Here is a 21,398-nt window from a genome sequence, read left to right on the forward strand (position 1 = left end):
AAAACCATGGATTCTCAGAACGAGTTAGCGGCCATGCAGTCTGGTGCAGTTGGTTTTGAGGAGGAAGAGTTGAGTCGAGAACAGCCGTCAAAATCCTCTGATTCCCTGCCGGTGCATACTAGTGAGACCATTTTATCTTCTTGGCATAGGGGCTTTAATTCATCTTCGGATGATTCTGGGTCTGAGAGTGATAGGTTTCTGGGGTTGGAGGCTAAAGGGCAGAAGAGGATGTATAGGATGATGAAGTGGTTAGTCGAGGAGCGTAAGGCCATGGGTCTCCCCCTCCCCCCTGGTTCGTTCCGCCTGGAGCCTCATGTTCCGTTGCCGGCAGGGGTTGCTGTCCCTGAGGCGACTGCTAGGCATAAAGCGGCCATGTATGGGGACACGCACAAGTGGCCCTTATTTAGCCTTCACGAGCATCTGAAGTCCAAAACTGTTAGACGCATTCAAGAGGGTAAATATGTGCATATGTTTGAACTCTCGGCCGGGGCCTATTGCCAAAAAGAAATGGCAGAGGATGGTATGGGCCCTAAAAAATTTAAGAGGCCTGATTTGTACGACGAATGGTGTAAATGTTTTCGTTTGTATGCATCGTGCTACATCACAAAATTTCCCGATTGGGCTCTGGATAGCTTCAAATATCAAGATGCCATTTAAACCGCTTACGAGCGGTTTTTGGGAAGTTGTATGGCGGGATTATGATGTCGCGTTTCGGCGGAAGACGGTTGGTAATCCCCTCCTCTGTCTTTTGGCGACGTAGATTCGCGGTTATGGGCACAGTTGGGGGCTTGAAAAGCCGTCTCTGCCCGGGCAGGTCCCTGCAGGGTCTCCTGGCAATCGTGCACCTCAGCGCTCTCAACGGCATCCCACAGGTATTGGCTGGCAGTTCCAGGATAAGCTCTGCACCAAAGGACCAGCGTGCACTTTCCGCCATGCTTGTAAGCATTGCGGGGGTGGCTACTCCGGTTCAGAGTGTACCAGATCCCGCGACGCGGGCCGGTCACAGGAGTTCACTAGTTCCAGTTTCAAACCTTTCACTGCGGAAAAGGGTGGTCACCCCACTGAGGGTAGCCATAATTGAGAAGTGGTTGCCTTTTTATCCAGATAGGAGGGTGGCTGCTTTGCAAGGCAGTGGCCTCCACTGGGGATTCATGATTCCCATCAGCTTCGCAGTAGAGGGTTCCCCTGTTTGGAGGAATCTGAAATCGGCATACCAATTTCCTAGCATCGTGAGGGAAAAGCTGGGCAAGGAGATTGCTTTGGGCCTAATGGCCGGACCATTTGAGGAGATTACGATTTCAGGGTTGGTTATCTCTCCTCTTGGGGTCGTTCCTAAGAAGGAGCAGGGTAAGTTCTGGTTCATCCAGCACCTTTCCTTCCCTAAAGGGAGGTTGGTTAACAATGCTATTTCCCCTAAGCTCAGTTCGGTTCACTACCAGTCCTTTGACAATGCGTTAGCACTGGTATGGAGGGCAGGGGCTGGGGCCCTTCTGGCAAAGCTGGATGTGGATTCAGCATTTCAACTGCTTAACATTCAACCCTCCTCCTTTTGCCTCAAAGGATGTTGGTTTGAGGGCAAGTATTTTGTGGACATATGCTTGCCTATGGGTTGTTCCATATCATGTGCTTATTTTGAAACCTTCAGTAGCTTCTTACACTGGGCCATAGCAGCGATTGCTGGTTGATGGCCTGGCACATTACTTGGACCTGCTGGTTGGGCATGCTGGATCCGCTGAGTGCGCTTTCCTGATGAAAGTGGCTAGATTTTTTCTGGCCAGAATGGGTGTCAAATTGGAAGAGGATAAGACCCAGGGCCCTTGCACGTGCCTTACCTTTTTGGGTATCGAGATTGACTCATTGTTAATGCAGTGTTGTTTGCCACAAGATAAGATTGCCCGTATGCTGGGGGCAGTACGGTTCATGAAATCGGGGTCCTTTTTGTTCAGTGAAGGATCCCCTGGTGGGTCTTCAGAATTTCGCCGGTAGGATTATTCCTATGGGTAGAATTTTTCTTCGGCGGCTCAAACAGCAGTTGTGCGGGGAGCAGTCCCAAGCGCATAAGTTTCGCGTAACAGCAGAAATGGTTGATGACCTCGCAGTATGGGAGTTTACTGATGTGGAAAGGTTTCACTGGTATGTGGCCCTCTTGTCCGGTCACTGGAGTGCCGGCCCGTGGCCTCAGTCATGGGTTTCCAAGGGGCTTGTTAAGAATATGTGCCTGTTAGAGCTCTTCCCCATTATCGTGTCCTTAGAGGTCTGGGGTTTGCAGCAAAGGGATCATGAGGTCGTGTTTTGGATGGATAACATGAGCATAATTTTGCTATTAACAAGCTCTCATCGGGATCCCTCCCGGTAGTGCGGTACCTACGCCTGCTGGTGCTGAGGTGTCTGCACCTGAACATTGTGTTCCGCGCTAGGCATGTTCCTGGCATCCAGAATAGAATTGCTGCTGCGCTCTCTCGTTGTCAATGGTAAGCAATTCTATGCATTGGTTCCTCAGGCGGACACTAACAGAGTCGTTTGTCCAGATTATTTATGGTAGGTAGCGCTGGATGGGGATCTTTGATTGCCATGACCCATTCTTCACTGGCCCCCTCTACTTGAACCACTTATGTGAAGCATTGGTCTGAATGGATCGCCTTCTGCGATAGGACGGGCCGGCCATCTTGTGATGGCGACCAATGGGGTCTTTTGGAATGGATCAACGAGCTTAAAGGTAATGGGGTTTCTAGAGGTGGGGTTGGCTCTCAGCTGTCTACCATGTCCTCCTTCTGTACACTGTATGGCCTTTTGGATTCTCCAAGAATCTTCCGGGTAAGGCATGTGTTTAGGGGTTGGGGGGGAGTATGGTGCCCAGAACAGGGGATGTTAGGGAGCCCATTACAATCGAGAGATTAGTGATCCTGTTTCAAACCTTGCCTGTGGTGTGTTCCTCAGCCTATGAGGCTACCCTGTTCTCTACCCTGGCTGGCTTTTCACAGGCACTCATGGGGGGGGAATTGGTCCCCCCTCGAGGAACAAGCCCGGGGTCTGCAGGCCTCCCACGTCAAGAACGATGAGTCATCTGGTTTAATTTTGATCTCCAGATCAAAGACAGACTAAGAAGGTAAAGGAGTTTGGATGTCTTTACCCGCCCACGAGGGCTCAGTTTGTTGCCCAGTCAGGTTGCTTAGGACCTATATGGACATGTGTCCGGAGGGTCCATTACAATTCCTGGTTCACGAGGACGGTTAACCATTGACCAGATTTCAATTCAGGACAGTCCTGAGCTGGGCACCGTAGAAAGCGGGCCTTGACCCAAGGGTCATCGCCCCTCACTCCTTCAGGGTTGGAGTGGCTACCACCGCTGCGGGTTTGGTTTGGTCTGCCGACCACATTAGGGAACTGGGGAGATGGAGGTCTAAGAGATACATGTTGTATGTTAGGCCATTAACGATGTGAATGTTTTGTTTTCTCATGTTGCGATGTTCCCAGTTAACTGTTGTTTCTTTACAGGACCGAGGGATTGTCCTCTGAGAGTGCTGATCGCGGGTCACTCCTACATTCACTAAGCAGAGCTGAGAGCAATCGCAAGACCTGACGGGTGACAGCTGGGATTCCCCCCCATAGGGTCACTGTTAGTGATGTCCCGAACTGTTCGCCCGCGAATGGTTCACGGCAAACTCAGCTTGTTCGCGTTCGCCACTGCGGGCGAACACATGCGATGTTCGATCCGCCCCCTATGTGTCATCATTGAGGAAACTTTGACCCTGTATGTCACAGCCTTATGACACATTAGAGCCAATCAGCATCAGACACTCCCTCACAACCTTTGCAGCTACTGGGCAGCAGCCATTTTAGACTCATAACGACCTTGTATTGAATGTACACGTGGGAAGTGTGTCTGAGGGTGTGGAGTCTACTTGTGGTGCAAGGCGCAGGAGTGTTAGTCTTGGGGGGGTTGATGACATTGTTGATCGGCCTTTGTCCTCTCCCCATGGTACTCCTCTCTTTCATTTTCCATTACAGAAAACCATGGATTCTCAGAACGAGTTAGCGGCCATGCAGTCTGGTGCAGATGGTTTTGAGGAGGAAGAGTTGAGTCGAGAACAGCCGTCAAAATCCTCTGATTCCCTGCCGGTGCATACTAGTGAGACCATTTTATCTTCTTGGCATAGGGGCTTTAATTCATCTTTGGATGATTCTGGGTCTGAGAGGTATAGGTTTCTTAGGTTGGAGGCTAAAGGGCAGAAGAGGATGTATAGGATGATGAAGTGGTTAGTCGAGGAGCGTAAGGCCATGGGTCTCCCCCTCCCCCCTGGTTCGTTCCGCCTGGAGCCTCATGTTCCGTTGCCGGCAGGGGTTGCTGTCCCTGAGGCGACTGCTAGGCATAAAGCGGCCATGTATGGGGACACGCACAAGTGGCCCTTATTTAGCCTTTACGAGCATCTGAAGTCCAAAACTGTTAGACGCATTCAAGAGGGTAAATATGTGCATATGTTTGAACTCTCGGCCGGGGCCTATTGCCAAAAAGAAATGGCAGAGGATGGTATGGGCCCTAAAAAAATTAAGAGGCCTGATTTGTACGACGAATGGTGTAAATGTTTTCGTTTGTATGCATCGTGCTACATCACAAAATTTCCCGATTGGGCTCTGGATAGCTTCAAATATCAAGATGCCATTTAAACCGTTTACGAGCGGTTTTTGGGAAGTTGTATGGCGGGATTATGATGTCGCGTTTCGGCGGAAGATGGTTGGTAATCCCCTCCTCTGTCTTTTGGCGACGTAGATTCGCGATTATGGGCACAGTTGGGGGCTTGAAAAGCCGTCTCTGCCCGGGCAGGTCCCTGCAGGGTCTCCTGGCAATCGTGCACCTCATCGCTCTCAACGGCATCCCACAGGTATTGGCTGGCAGTTCCAGGATAAGCTCTGCACCAAAGGACCAGCGTGCACTTTCCGCCATGCGTGTAAGCATTACGAGGTGGCCACTCCGGTTCAGAGTGTACCAGATCCCGCGACGCGGGCCGGTCACAGGAGTTCACTAGTTCCAGTTTCAAACCTTTCATTGCGGAAAAGGGTGGTCACCCCACTGAGGGTAGCCATAATTGAGAAGTGGTTGCCTTTTTATCCAGATAGGAGGGTGGCTGCTTTGCTAGGCAGCGGCCTCCACTGGGGATTCATGATTCCCATCAGCTTCGCAGTAGAGGGTTCCCCTGTTTGGAGGAATCTGAAATCGGCATATCAATTTCCTAGCATCGTGAGGGAAAAGCTGGGCAAGGAGATTGCCTTGGGCCGAATGGCCGGACCATTTGAGGAGATTACGATTTCAGGGTTGGTTATCTCTCCTCTTGGGGTCGTTCCTAAGAAGGAGCAGGGTAAGTTCTGGTTCATCCAGCATCTTTCCTTCCCTAAAGGGAGGTTGGTTAACGATGCTATTTCCCCTAAGCTCAGTTCGGTTCACTACCAGTCCTTTGACAATGCGTTAGCACTGGTATGGAGGGCAGGGGCTGGGGCCCTTCTGGCAAAGCTGGATGTGGATTCAGCATTTCAACTGCTTAACATTCAACCCTCCTCCTTTTGCCTCAAAGGATGTTGGTTTGAGGGCAAGTATTTTGTGGACATATGCTTGCCTATGGGTTGTTCCATATCATGTGCTTATTTTGAAACCTTCAGTAGCTTCTTACACTGGGCCATCGCAGCAATTGCTGGTTGATGGCCTGGCACATTACTTGGACCTGCTGGTTGGGCATGCTGGATCCGCTGAGTGTGCTTTCCTGATGAAAGTGGCTAGATTTTTTCTGGCCAGAATGGGTGTCAAATTGGAAGAGGATAAGACCCAGGGCCCTTGCACATGCCTTACCTTTTTGGGTATCAAGATTGACTCATTGTTAATGCAGTGTTGTTTGCCACAAGATAAGATTGCCCGTATGCTGGGGGCAGTACGGTTCATGAAATCGGGGTCCTTTTTGTTCAGTGAAGGATCCCCTGGTGGGTCTTCAGAATTTCGCCGGTAGGATTATTCCTATGGGTAGAATTTTTCTTCGGCGGCTCAAACAGCAGTTGTGCGGGGAGCAGTCCCAAGCGCATTAGTTTCGCGTAACAGCAGAAATGGTTGATGACCTCGCAGTATGGGAGTTTACTGATGCGGAAAGGTTTCACGGGTATGTGGCCCTCTTGTCCGGTCACTGGAGTGCCGGCCCGTGGCCTCAGTCATGGGTTTCCAAGGGGCTTGTTAAGAATATGTGCCTGTTAGAGCTCTTCCCCATTATCGTGTCCTTAGAGGTCTGGGGTTTGCAGCAAAGGGATCATGCGCTCTCTCGTTGTCAATGGCCTTTCTTTCATTTTCCATTACAGAAAACCATGGATTCTCAGAACGAGTTAGTGGCCATGCAGTCTGGTGCAGTTGGTTTTGAGGAGGAAGAGTGGAGTCAAGAACAGCCATCAAAATCCTCTGATTCCCTGCCGGTGCATACTAGTGAGACCATTTTATCTTCTTGGCATAGGGGCTTTAATTCATCTTCGGATGATTCTGGGTCTGAGAGTGATAGGTTTCTGGGGTTGGAGGCTAAAGGGCAGAAGAGGATGTATAGGATGATGAAGTGGTTAGTCAAGGAGCGTAAGGCCATGGGTCTCCCCCTCCTCCCTGGTTCGTTCCGCCTGGAGCCTCATGTTCCGTTGCCGGCAGGGGTTGCTGTCCCTGAGGCGACTGCTAGGCATAAAGCGGCCATGTATGGGGACACGCACAAGTGGCCCTTATTTAGCCTTCACGAGCATCTGAAGTCCAAAACTGTTAGATGCATTCAAGAGGGTAAATATGTGCATATGTTTGAACTCTCGGCCGGGGCCTATTGCCAAAAAGAAATGGCAGAGGATGGTATGGGCCCTAAAAAATTTAAGAGGCCTGATTTGTACGACGAATGGTGTAAATGTTTTCGTTTGTATGCATCGTGCTACATCACAAAATTTCCCGATTGGGCTCTGGATAGCTTCAAATATCAAGATGCCATTTAAACCGTTTACGAGCGGTTTTTGGGAAGTTGTATGGCGGGATTATGATGTCGCGTTTCGGCGGAAGATGGTTGGTAATCCCCTCCTCTGTCTTTTGGCGACGTAGATTCGCGGTTATGGGCACAGTTGGGGGCTTGAAAAGCCGTCTCTGCCCGGGCAGGTCCCTGCAGGGTCTCCTGGCAATCGTGCACCTCAGCGCTCTCAACGGCATCCCACAGGTATTGGCTGGCAGTTCCAGGATAAGCTCTGCACCAAAGGACCAGCGTGCACTTTCCGCCATGCGTGTAAGCATTGCGGGGGTGGCCACTCCGGTTCAGAGTGTACCAGATCCCGCGACGCGGGCCGGTCACAGGAGTTCACTAGTTCCAGTTTCAAACCTTTCACTGCGGAAAAGGGTGGTCACCCCACTGAGGGTAGCCTTAATTGAGAAGTGGTTGCCTTTTTATCCAGATAGGAGGGTGGCTGCTTTGCTAGGCAGCGGCCTCCACTGGGGATTCATGATTCCCATCAGCTTCGCAGTAGAGGGTTCCCCTGTTTGGAGGAATCTGAAATCGGCATACCAATTTCCTAGCATCGTGAGGGAAAAGCTGGGCAAGGAGATTGCCTTGGGCCGAATGACCGGACCATTTGAGGAGATTACGATTTCAGGGTTGGTTATCTCTCCTCTTGGGGTCGTTCCTAAGAAGGAGCAGGGTAAGTTCTGGTTCATCCAGCACCTTTCCTTCCCTAAAGGGAGGTTGGTTAACGATGCTATTTCCCCTAAGCTCAGTTCGGTTCACTACCAGTCCTTTGACAATGCGTTAGCACTGGTATGGAGGGCAGGGGCTGGGGCCCTTCTGGCAAAGCTGGATGTGGATTCAGCATTTCAACTGCTTAACATTAAACCCTCCTCCTTTTGCCTCAAAGGATGTTGGTTTGAGGGCAAGTATTTTGTGGACACATGCTTGCCTATGGGTTGTTCCATATCATGTGCTTATTTTGAAACCTTCAGTAGCTTCTTACACTGGGCCATCGCAGCAATTGCTGGTTGATGGCCTGGCACATTACTTGGACCTGCTGGTTGGGCATGCTGGATCCGCTGAGTGCGCTTTCCTGATGAAAGTGGCTAGATTTTTTCTGGCCAGAATGGGTGTCAAATTGGAAGAGGATAAGACCGAGGGCCCTTGCACGTGCCTTACCTTTTTTGGTATCGAGATTGACTCATTGTTAATGCAGTGTTGTTTGCCACAAGATAAGATTGCCCGTATGCTGGGGGCAGTACGGTTCATGAAATCGGGGTCCTTTTTGTTCAGTGAAGGATCCCCTGGTGGGTCTTCAGAATTTCGCCGGTAGGATTATTCCTATGGGTAGAATTTTTCTTCGGCAGCTCAAACAGCAGTTGTGCGGGGAGCAGTCCCAAGCGCAAAAGTTTCACGTAACAGCAGAAATGGTTGATGACCTCGCAGTATGGGAGTTTACTGATGTGGAAAGGTTTCACGGGTATGTGGCCCTCTTGTCCAGTCACTGGAGTGCCGGCCCGTGGCCTCAGTCATGGGTTTCCAAGGGGCTTGTTAAGAATATGTGCCTGTTAGAGCTCTTCCCCATTATCGTGTCCTTAGAGGTCTGGGGTTTGCAGCAAAGGGATCATGCGCTCTCTCGTTGTCAATGGCCTTTCTTTCATTTTCCATTACAGAAAACCATGGATTCTCAGAACGAGTTAGCGGCCATGCAGTCTGGTGCAGTTGGTTTTGAGGAGGAAGAGTGGAGTCGAGAACAGCCATCAAAATCCTCTGATTCCCTGCCGCTGCATACTAGTGAGACCATTTTATCTTCTTGGCATAGGGGCTTTAATTCATCTTCGGATGATTCTGGGTCTGAGAGTGATAGGTTTCTGGGGTTGGAGGCTAAAGGGCAGAAGAGGATGTATAGGATGATGAAGTGGTTAGTCAAGGAGCGTAAGGCCATGGGTCTCCCCCTCCCCCCTGGTTCGTTCCGCCTGGAGCCTCATGTTCCGTTGCCGGCAGGGGTTGCTGTCCCTGAGGCGACTGCTAGGCATAAAGCGGCCATGTATGGGGACACGCACAAGTGGCCCTTATTTAGCCTTCACGAGCATCTAAAGTCCAAAACTGTTAGACGCATTCAAGAGGGTAAATATGTGCATATGTTTGAACTCTCGGCCGGGGCCTATTGCCAAAAAGAAATGGCAGAGGATAGTATGGGCCCTAAAAAATTTAAGAGGTCTGATTTGTACGACGAATGGTGTAAATGTTTTCGTTTGTATGCATCGTGCTACATTACAAAATTTCCCGATTGGGCTCTGGATAGCTTCAAATATCAAGATGCCATTTAAACCGTTTACGAGCGGTTTTTGGGAAGTTGTATGGCGGGATTATGATGTCACGTTTCGGCGGAAGACGGTTGGTAATCCCCTCCTCTGTCTTTTGGCGACGTAGATTCGCGGTTATGGGCACAGTTGGGGGCTTGAAAAGCCGTCTCTGCCCGGGCAGGTCCCTGCAGGGTCTCCTGGCAATCGTGCACATCAGCGCTCTCAACGGCATCCCACAGGTATTGGCTGGCAGTTCCAGGATAAGCTCTGCACCAAAGGACCAGTGTGCACTTTCCGCCATGCGTGTAAGCATTGCGGGGGTGGCCACTCCGGTTCAGAGTGTACCAGATCCCGCGACGCGGGCCGGTCACAGGAGTTCACTAGTTCCAGTTTCAAACCTTTCACTGCGGAAAAGGGCGGTCACCCCACTGAGGGTAGCCATAATTGAGAAGTGGTTGCCTTTTTATCCAGATAGGAGGGTGGCTGCTTTGCTAGGCAGCGGCCTCCACTGGGGATTCATGATTCCCATCAGCTTCGCAGTAGAGGTTTCCCCTGTTTGGAGGAATCTGAAATCGGCATACCAATTTCCTAGCATCGTGAGGGAAAAGCTGGGCAAGGAGATTGCCTTGGGCCGAATGGCCGGACCATTTGAGGAGATTACGATTTCAGGGTTGGTTATCTCTCCTCTTGGGGTCGTTCCTAAGAAGGAGCAGGGTAAGTTCTGGTTCATCCAGCACCTTTCCTTCCCTAAAGGGAGGTTGGTTAACGATGCTATTTCCCCTAAGCTCAGTTCGGTTCACTACCAGTCCTTTGACAATGCGTTAGCACTGGTATGGAGGGCAGGGGCTGGGGCCCTTCTGGCAAAGCTGGATGTGGATTCAGCATTTCAACTGCTTAACATTCAACCCTCCTCCTTTTGCCTCAAAGGATGTTGGTTTGAGGGCAAGTATTTTGTGGACATATGCTTGCCTATGGGTTATTCCATATCATGTGCTTATTTTGAAACCTTCAGTAGCTTCTTACATTGGGCCATCGCAGCGATTGCTGGTTTATGGCCTGGCACATTACTTGGACCTGCTGGTTGGGCATGCTGGATCCGCTGAGTGCGCTTTCCTGATGAAAGTGGCTAGATTTTTTCTGGCCAGAATGGGTGTCAAATTGGAAGAGGATAAGACCCAGGGCCCTTGCACGTGCCTTACCTTTTTGGGTATCGAGATTGACTCATTGTTAATGCAGTGTTGTTTGCCACAAGATAAGATTGCCCGTATGCTGGGGGCAGTACGGTTCATGAAATCGGGGTCCTTTTTGTTCAGTGAAGGATCCCCTGGTGGGTCTTCAGAATTTCGCCGGTAGGATTATTCCTATGGGTAGAATTTTTCTTCGGCGGCTCAAACAGCAGTTGTGCGGGGAGCAGTCCCAAGCGCATAAGTTTTGCGTAACAGCAGAAATGGTTGATGACCTCGCAGTATGGGAGTTTACTGATGCGGAAAGGTTTCACGGGTATGTGGCCCTCTTGTCCGGTCACTGGAGTGCCGGCCCGTGGCCTCAGTCATGGGTTTCCAAGGGGCTTGTTAAGAATATGTGCCTGTTAGAGCTCTTCCCCATTATCGTGTCCTTAGAGGTCTGGGGTTTGCAGCAAAGGGATCATGAGGTCATGTTTTGGATGGATAACATGAGCATAATTTTGCTATTAACAAGCTCTCGTCGGGATCCCTCCCGGTAGTGCGGTACCTACGTCTGCTGGTGCTGAGGTGTCTGCACCTGAACATTGTGTTCCGCGCTAGGCATGTTCCTGGCGTCCAGAATAGAATTGCTGCTGCGCTCTCTCGTTGTCAATGGTAAGCAATTCTATGCATTGGTTCCTCAGGCGGACACTAACGGAGTCGTTTGTCCAGATTATTTATGGTAGGTAGCGCTGGATGGGGATCTTTGATTGCCATGACCCATTCTTCACTGGCCCCCTCTACTTGGACCACTTATGTGAAGCATTGGTCTGAATGGATCGCCTTCTGCGATAGGACGGGCCGGCCATCTTGTGATGGCGACCAATGGGGTCTTTTGGAATGGATCAACGAGCTTAAAGGTAATGGGGTTTCTAGAGGTGGGGTTGGCTCTCAGCTGTCTACCATGTCCTCCTTCTGTACACTGTATGGCCTTTTGGATTCTCCAAGAATCTTCCGGGTAAGGCATGTGTTTAGGGGTTGGGGGGGAGTATGGTGCCCAGAACAGGGGATGTTAGGGAGCCCATTACAATCGAGAGATTAGTGATCCTGTTTCAAACCTTGCCTGTGGTGTGTTCCTCAGCCTATGAGGCTACCCTGTTCTCTACCCTGGCTGGCTTTTCACAGGTACTCATGGGGGGGGAATTGGTCCCCCTCGAGGAACAAGCCCGGGGTCTGCAGGCCTCCCACGTCAAGAACGATGAGTCATCTGGTTTAATTTTGATCTCCAGATCAAAGACAGACTAAGAAGGTAAAGGAGTTTGGATGTCTTTACCCGCCCATGAGGGCTCAGTTTGTTGCCCAGTCAGGTTGCTTAGGACCTATATGGACATGTGTCCGGAGGGTCCATTACAATTCCTGGTTCACGAGGACGGTTCCCCATTGACCAGATTTCAATTCAGGACAGTCCTGAGCTGGGCAGCGTAGAAAGCGGGCCTTGACCCAAGGGTCATCGCCCCTCACTCCTTCAGGGTTGGAGTGGCTACCACCGCTGCGGGTTTGGTTTGGTCTGCCGACCACATTAGGGCACTGGGGAGATGGAGGTCTAAGAGATACATGTTGTATGTTAGGCCATTAACGATGTGAATGTTTTGTTTTCTCATGTTGCGATGTTCCCAGTTAACTGTTGTTTCTTTACAGGACCGAGGGATTGTCCTCTGAGAGTGCTGATCGCGGGTCACTCCTACATTCACTAAGCAGAGCTGAGAGCAATCGCAAGACCTGACGGGTGACAGCTGGGATTCCCCCCCATAGGGTCACTGTTAGTGATGTCCCGAACTGTTCGCCCGCGAATGGTTCACTGCAAACTCAGCTTGTTCGCGTTCGCCACTGCGGGCGAACACATGCGATGTTCGATCCGCCCCCTATGTGTCATCATTGAGGAAACTTTGACCCTGTATGTCACAGCCTTATGACACATTAGAGCCAATCAGCATCAGACACTCCCTCACAACCCTTGCAGCTACTGGGCAGCAGCCATTTTAGACTCATAACGACCTTGCTTTCTTAGTGAGAGGACGTTTTGTGTTGCTGCTGCTGACATTATAGGGAAATAGATAGCTAGGCTAGTGTATTTAGTGTCTTTAGTGTCCACTACAGTCCTGAAGGACTCATCTCATCTCTGCTGCAAGGACAGCACCCCAAAAAGCCCTTTTTAGGGCTATAACTTCAGACGTTTTTTTTTTTTCTTACTTAGTATTTTTATTAGCATTTCTGTGAGGCTCACAGCATATGCTGTGATTAGTGCCACCACTGATATCTGCCTAACAACATTAGTTTAAATTTAACCAACAAAAATTTGAAATTATTTTGCTAGTGTAATTTATTTTAATTTTCCATCAGGCCTGTGTCACACAGCATATACTCTGTTTCATTGCTCTGTGCCAGCCACCAGTGGTCATATCCGTTTAGAACATTATTTTAAATTTTAAAAAAAAACTTTTAAATCATTTTTCTAGTGTAATCTAATTTCATTTTCTATCAGGCCTGTGTCTGTCAGGCTCACACAATTTATACTTCAGTTTTTTTCAGTCTTTTGGTTAACTGCTCTGTGCCAGCAGCCACCACTCATATCTGCTTCACCTTATTTTAAATTTTAAAAAAAAAACTTTTAAATTATTTTGTTTGTATAATCTAATATCATTTTCTATCAGGTCTGTGTGTTTTGCTGACTTACAGAGCATACTGTCTTTAATTGCTGCCCTCCCTAGTCTATCAGCCACGACTCATATGTGTTTAACCTTTTTTTAAATTCCCCCCCAAAAAAACTTTAAATCATTTTGCTAGTGAAATCTAATTGTATTTTCTATCAAGCCTGTGTGTATCTGACTTACAGGGCCTACTGTTTTTAATTGCTGCCCTTCCAAGGCTATCAGCCACGACTCATATGTGCTTAACCTTTTTCTTTAAAATCCAAAAAAAATCTTTAAATCATTATGCTTTTGTAATATAATTTTATTTTCTATCAGGCCTGTGTCTAACTGTCTATCTGACATAGAGCATACTGTTGTTAATTGCTGCCCTACGTAGCAGCCAGCCAGTGCCACCACTCATATCTGCTTAACATTATTTTAATATTAAAATATAAACGTTTAAAATATTTTGCTAGTGTAATCTAACTTCATTTTCTATCAGGCCTGTGTTTTTCTTACTTACACAGCATACTGTGTTAAATTGCTGCCCTACCTAACAGCCACGACTCATATCTGCTTTACATTATTTTAAAGTCAAAAAAATTTTTTCAATCATTTTGCTAGTGTAATTTAATTTCTTTTTCCATCAGGCCTGTGTGTTTCTGGGTCACATCATATAGTGTTACATAGTTTATATTTCTTTTTTTTTGCACCACTTATAACTGGTGTAACAACATTAGTGTAAATTTTATTCAATTTTTTTTAACATCAGTCCTATTCTAGTGTTATTAAATTTTAGTAGCCAGGCTGCCATTAGTGCCAGCCTGTGTGTCAAGCTGCCAGCATATACTGTGCCTACTTCCATCCTCAGTGCCAGTCCACCACTCCTATCTGTTGTAACATAACATTAAATGTTTTAAAATAAATTTTTTACATCACTCTTCGAGTGTTATTTAATATTAGTTCACAGGCCAGCCTGCCACCACTTGTGCCAGCCTGTGTGCCAGGCCCACTTGCCAACTAGTTACACCAATCACAGTTGTTGTAACAGTATTGTTAATATTTAAAATTAAAAATTGTTCGATTGTGAATCATCAGTTTGCTCGTGCCATTGAATTGCACTTTCCTCCTGCCTGCCAGCCTGTGTGCCCGGCCCACTTGCCAACTAGTTACACCAATCATAGTTGTTGTAACAGTATTGTTAATCTTTAAAATGAAAAATTGTTCGATTGTCAATCATCAGTTTGCTCGTGCCATTGAATTGCACTTTCCTCCTGCCTGCCAGCCTGTTTGCCAGGCCCAACTAGCCAATTAGTGCCACCAATCATATTTCTTGTAACAGTATTGAAAAAATTGTAAATCATCACTTTTTTGACTGTGAATCTGCAGTCTACTAGTGCCCTTGAATTGCATTTTCCTCCTGCCTGCCAGCCTGTGTGCCAGGCCGATTTGCCAACTAGTTACACCAATCATATTTGTTGTCACAGTATTTTTAATATTTAAAATTCAAAATTGTTAGATTGTGATTGTGATCATCAGTGTGCTTGTGCCATTGAATTGCACTTTCCTCATGCCTGCCAGCCTGTGTGCCAGGCCGACTTGCCAACTAGTTACACCAATCATATTTGTTCTAACAGTATTGTTAATATTAAAAATTAAAAATTGTTAGATTGTGATTGTGAATCATCAGTTTGCTCGTGCCATTGAATTGCACTTTCCTCCTGCCTGCCAGCCTGTGTGCCAGGCACAACTAGCCAATTAGTGCCACCAATCATATTTCTATTAAGAGTATTGAAAAAATTGTAAATCATTACTTTTTTGACTGTGAATCTGCAGTCTACTAGTGCCCTTGAATTGCATTTTCCTCCTGCCTGCCAGCCTGTGTGCCAGGCCGACTTGCCAACTAGTTACACCAATCATATTTGTTGTCACAGTATTGTTAATATTTAAAATTAAAAATTGTTAGATTGTGATTGTGAATCATCAGTTTGCTCGTGCCATTGAATTGCACTTTCCTCCTGCCTGCCAGCCTGTGTGCCAGGCCCAAGTAGCCAATTAGTGCCATCAATCATATTTCTTGTAACAGTATTAAAAAAATTGTAAATCATCACTTTTTTGACTGTGAATCTGCAGTCTACCAGTGCCCTTGAATTGCATTTTCCTCCTGCCTGCCAGCCTGTGTGCCAGGCCGACTTGCCAACTAGTTACACCAATCATATTAGTTGTCACAGTATTGTTAATATTTAAAATTAAAAATTGTTAGATTGTGATTGTGAATCATCAGTTTGCTCGTGCCATTGAATTGCACTTTCCTCCTGCCTGCCAGCCTGTGTGCCCGGCCCACTTGCCAACTAGTTACACCAATCATAGTTGTTGTAACAGTATTGTTAATCTTTAAAATTAAAAATTGTTTGATTGTGAATCATCAGTTTGCTCATGCCATTGAATTGCACTTTCCTCCTGCCTGCCAGCCTGTTTGCCAGGCCCAACTAGCCATTTAGTGCCACCAATCATATTTCTTGTAACAGTATTGAAAAAATTGTAAATCATCACTTTTTTGACTGTGAATCTGCAGTCTACTAGTGCCCTTGAATTGCATTTTCCTCCTGCCTGCCAGCCTGTGTGCCAGGCCGACTTGCCAACTAGTTAAACCAATCATATTTGTTCTAACAGTATTGTTAATATTTAAAATTAAAAATTGTTAGATTGTAATTGTGAATCATCAGTTTGCTCGTGCCATTGAATTGCACTTTCCTCCTGCCTGCCAGCCTGTGTGCCCGGCCCACTTGCCAACTAGTTACACCAATCATATTTGTTCTAACAGTATTGTTAATATTTAAAATTAAAAATTGTTAGATTGTGAATCATCAGTTTGCTCGTGCCATTGAATTGCACTTTCCTCCTGCCTGCCAGCCTGTGTGCCAGGCACAACTAGCCAATTAGTGCCACCAATCATATTTCTATTAACAGTATTTAAAAAATTGTAAATCATTACTTTTTTGACTGTGAATCTGCAGTCTACTAGTGCCCTTGAATTGCATTTTCCTCCTGCCTGCCAGCCTGTGTGCCAGGCCGACTTGCCAACTAGTTACACCAATCATATTTGTTGTCACAGTATTGTTAATATTTAAAATTAAAAATTGTTAGATTGTGATTGTGAATCATCAGTTTGCTCGTGCCATTGAATTGCACTTTCCTCCTGCTTGCCAGCCTGTGTGCCAGGCCGACTTGCCAACTAGTTACACCAATCATATTGTTTTCACAGTATTGTTAATATTTTAAATTAAAAATTGTTAGATTGTGATTGTGAATCATCAGTTTGCTCGTGCCATTGAATTGCACTTTCCTCCTGCCTGCCAGCCTGTGTGCCAGGCCCAAGTAGCCAATTAGTGCCACCAATCATATTTCTTGTAACAGTATTGAAAAAATTGTAAATCATCACATTTTTGACTGTGAATCTGCAGTCTACTATTCCCCTTGAATTGCATTTTCCTCCTGCCTGCCAGCCTGTGTGCCAGGCCGACTTGCCAACTAGTTACACCAATCATATTAGTTGTCACAGTATTGTTAATATTTAAAATTAAAAATTGTTAGATTGTAATTGTGAATAATCAGTTTGCTCGTGCCATTGAATTGTACTTTCCTCCTGCATGCCAGTCTGTGTGCCCGCCCCACTTGCCAACTAGTTACACCAATCATAGTTGTTGTAACAGTATTGTTAATCTTTAAAATTAAAAATTGTTTGATTGTGAATCATCAGTTTGCTTGTGCCATTTAATGGCACTTTCCTCCTGCCTGCCAGCCTGTTTGCCAGGCCCAACTAGCCAATTAGTGCCACCAATCATATTTCTTGTAACAGTATTGAAAAAATTGTAAATCATCACTTTTTTGACTGTGAATCTGCAGTCTACTAGTGCCCTTGAATTGCATTTTCCTCCTGCCTGCCAGTCTGTGTGCCAGGCCGACTTGCCAACTAGTTACACCAATCATATTTGTTCTAACAGTATTGTTAATATTTAAAATTAAAAATTGTTAGATTGTGATTGTGAATCATCAGTTTGCTCGTACCATTGAATTGCACTTTCCTCCTGCCTGCCAGCCTGTTTGCCAGGCACAACTAGCCAATTAGTGCCACCAATCATATTTCTTGTAACAGTATTGAAAGAATTGTAAATCATCACTTTTTTGACTGTGAATCTGCAGTCTACTATTCCCCTTGAATTGCATTTTCCTCCTGCCTGCCAGCCTGTGTGCCAGGCCGACTTGCCAACTAGTTACACCAATCATATTTGTTGTCACAGTATTGTTAATATTTAAAATTAAAAATTGTTAGATTGTGATTGTGAATCATCAGTTTGCTCGTGCCATTGAATTGCACTTTCCTCCTGCCTGCCAGCCTGTGTGCCAGGCCCAAGTAGCTAATTAGTGCCACCAATCATATTTCTTGTAACAGTATTGAAAAAATTGTAAATCATCACTTTTTTGACTGTGAATCTGCAGTCTACTATTGCCCTTGAATTGCATTTTCCTCCTGCCTGCCAGCCTGTGTGCCAGGCCGACTTGCCAACTAGTTACACCAATCATATTTGTTGTCACAGTATTGTTAATATTTAAAATTAAAAATTGTTAGATTGTGATTGTGAATCATCAGTTTGCTCGTGCCATTGAATTGCACTTTCCTCCTGTCTGCCAGCCTGTGTGCCCGGCCCACTTGCCAACTAGTTACACCAATCATAGTTGTTGTAACAGTATTGTTAATCTTTAAAATTAAAAATTGTTTGATTGTGAATCATCAGTTTGCTTGTGCCATTGAATTGCACTTTCCTCCTGCCTGCCAGCCTGTGTGCCCGGCCCACTTGCCAACTAGTTACACCAATCATAGTTGTTGTAACAGTATTGTTAATCTTTAAAATTAAAAATTGATTGTGAATCATCAGTTTGCGCATGCCATTGAATTGCACTTTCCTCCTGTCTGCCAGCCTGTTTGCCAGGCCCAACTAGCCATTTAGTGCCACCAATCATATTTCTTGTAACAGTATTGAAAAAATTGTAAATCATCACTTTTTTGACTGTGAATCTGCAGTCTACTAGTGCCCTTGAATTGCATTTTCCTCCTGCCTGCCAGCCTGTGTGCCAGGCCGACTTGCCAACTAGTTACACCAATCATATTTGTTCTAACAGTATTGTTAATATGTAAAATTAAAAATTGTTAGATTGTGATTGTGAATCATCAGTTTGCTCGTGCCATTGAATTGCACTTTCCTCCTGTCTGCCAGCCTGTGTGCCCGGCCCACTTGCCAACTAGTTACACCAATCATAGTTGTTGTAACAGTATTGTTAATCTTTAAAATTAAAAATTGTTTGATTGTGAATCATCAGTTTGCTCGTGCCATTGAATTGCACTTTCCTCCTGCCTGCCAGCCTGTGTACCAGGCCCAACTAGGCAATTAGTGCCACCAATCATATTTCTTGTAACAGTATTGAAAAAATTGTAAATCATCACTTTTTTGACTGTGAATCTGCAGTCTACCAGTGCCCTTGAATTGCATTTTCCTCCTGCCTGCCAGCCTGTGTGCCAGCCTGACTTGCCAAGTAGTTACACCAATCATATTTGTTGTCACAGTATTGTTAATATTTAGAATTAAAAATTCTTAGATTGTGATTGTGAATCATCAGTTTGCTCGTGCCATTGAATTGCACTTTCCTCCTGCCTGCCAGCCTGTTTGCCAGGCCCAACTAGCCAATTAGTGCCACCAATCATATTTCTTGTAACAGTATTGAAAAAATTGTAAATCATCACTTTTTTGACTGTGAATCTGCAGTCTACTAGTGCCCTTGAATTGCATTTTCCTCCTGCCTGCCAGCCTGTGTGCCAGGCCGACTTGCTAACTAGTAACACCAATCATATTTGTTCTAACAGTATTGTTAATATTTAAAATTAAAAATTGTTAGATTGTGAATCATCAGTTTGCTCGTGCCATTGAATTGCACTTTCCTCCTGCCTGCCAGCCTGTGTGCCCGGCTTACTTTCCAACTAGTTACAGCAATCATAGTTGTTGTAACAGTTTTGTTAATCTTTAAAATTAAAAATTGTTTGATTGTGAATCATCAGTTTGCTCGTGCCATTGAATTGCACTTTCCTCCTGCCTGCCAGCCTGTTTGCCAGGCCCAACTAGCCATTTAGTGCCACCAATCATATTTCTTGTAACAGTATTGAAAAAATTGTAAATCATCACTTTTTTGACTGTGAATCTGCAGTCTACCAGTGCCCTTGAATTGCATTTTCCTCCTGCCTGCCAGCCTGTGTGCCAGGCCGACTTGCCAACTAGTTACACCAATCATATTTGTTCTAACAGTATTGTTAATATTTAAAATTAAAAATTGTTAGATTGTGATTGTGAATCATCAGTTTGCTCGTGCTATTGAATTGCACTTTCCTCCTGCCTGCCAGCCTGTGTGCCAGGCTCAAGTAGCCAATTAGTGCCACCAATCATATTTCTATTAACAGTATTTAAAAAAATTGTAAATCATCACTTTTTTTACTGTGAATCTGCAGTCTACTAGTGCTCTTGAATAGCATTTTCCTCCTGCCTGCCAGCCTGTGTGCCAGGCCGACTTGCCAACTAGTTACACCAATCATATTTGTTCTAACAGTATTGTTAATATTTAAAATTAAAAATTGTTAGATTGTGATTGTGAATCATCAGTTTGCTCGTGCCATTGAATTGCACTTTCCTCCTGCCTGCCAGCCTGTGTGCCAGGCCCAACTAGGCAATTAGTGCCACCAATCATATTTCTTGTAACAGTATTGAAAAAATTGTAAATCATCACTTTTTTGACTGTGAATCTGCAGTCTACCAGTGCCCTTGAATTGCATTTTCCTCCTGCCTGCCAGCCTGTGTGCCAGCCTGACTTGCCAAGTAGTTACACCAATCATATTTGTTGTCACAGTATTGTTAATATTTAAAATTAAAAATTCTTAGATTGTGATTGTGAATCATCAGTTTGCTCGTGCCATTGAATTGCACTTTCCTCCTGCCTGCCAGCCTGTTTGCCAGGCCCAACTAGCCAATTAGTGCCACCAATCATATTTCTTGTAACAGTATTGAAAAAATTGTAAATCATCACTTTTTTGACTGTGAATCTGCAGTCTACTAGTGCCCTTGAATTGCATTTTTCTCCTGCCTGCCAGCCTGTGTGCCAGGCCGACTTGCCAACTAGTTACACCAATCATATTTGTTGTCACAGTATTGTTAATATTTCAAATTAAAAATTGTTAGATTGTGAATCATCAGTTTGCTCGTGCCATTGAATTGCACTTTCTTCCTGCCTGCCAGCCTGTGTGCCCGGCCCACTTGCCAACTAGTTACACCAATCATAGTTGTTGTAACAGTATTGTTAATCTTTAAAATTAAAAATTGTTTGATTGTGAATCATCAGTTTGCTTGTGCCATTGAATTGCACTTTCCTCCTGCCTGCCAGCCTGTTTGCCAGGCCCAACTAGCCAATTAGTGCCACCAATCATATTTCTTGTAACAGTATTGAAAAAATTGTAAATCATCACTTTTTGACTGTGAATCTGCAGTCTACCAGTGCCCTTGAATTGCATTTTCCTCCTGCCTGCCAGCCTGTGTGCCAGGCCGACTTGCCAACTAGTTACACCAATCATATTTGTTGTCACAGTATTGTTAATATTTAAAATTAAAAATTGTTAGATTGTGATTGTGAATCATCAGTTTGCTCGTGCCATTGAATTGCACTTTCCTCCTGCCTGCCAGCCTGTGTGCCAGGCCCAAGTAGCCAATTAGTGCCACCAATCATATTTCTTGTAACAGTATTGAAAAAATTGTAAATCATCACTTTTTTGACTGTGAATCTGCAGTCTACTATTCCCCTTGAATTGCATTTTCCTCCTGCCTGCCAGCCTGTGTGCCAGGCCGACTTGCCAACTAGTTACACCAATCATATTAGTTGTCACAGTATTGTTAATATTTAAAATAAAAAATTGTTAGATTGTGATTGCGAATCATCAGTTTGCTCGTGCCATTGAATTGCACTTTCCTCCTGTCTGCCAGCCTGTGTGCCCGGCCCACTTGCCAACTAGTTACACCAATCATAGTTGTTGTAACAGTATTGTTAATCTTTAAAATTAAAAATTGTTTGATTGTGAATCATCAGTTTGCTCATGCCATTGAATTGCACTTTCCTCCTGCCTGCCAGCCAGTTTGACAGGCCCAACTAGCCATTTAGTGC

This window comes from Bombina bombina, chromosome 5, assembly GCF_027579735.1.
Source record: "Bombina bombina isolate aBomBom1 chromosome 5, aBomBom1.pri, whole genome shotgun sequence".
NCBI classification, from domain to species: Eukaryota; Metazoa; Chordata; class Amphibia; order Anura; family Bombinatoridae; genus Bombina; species Bombina bombina.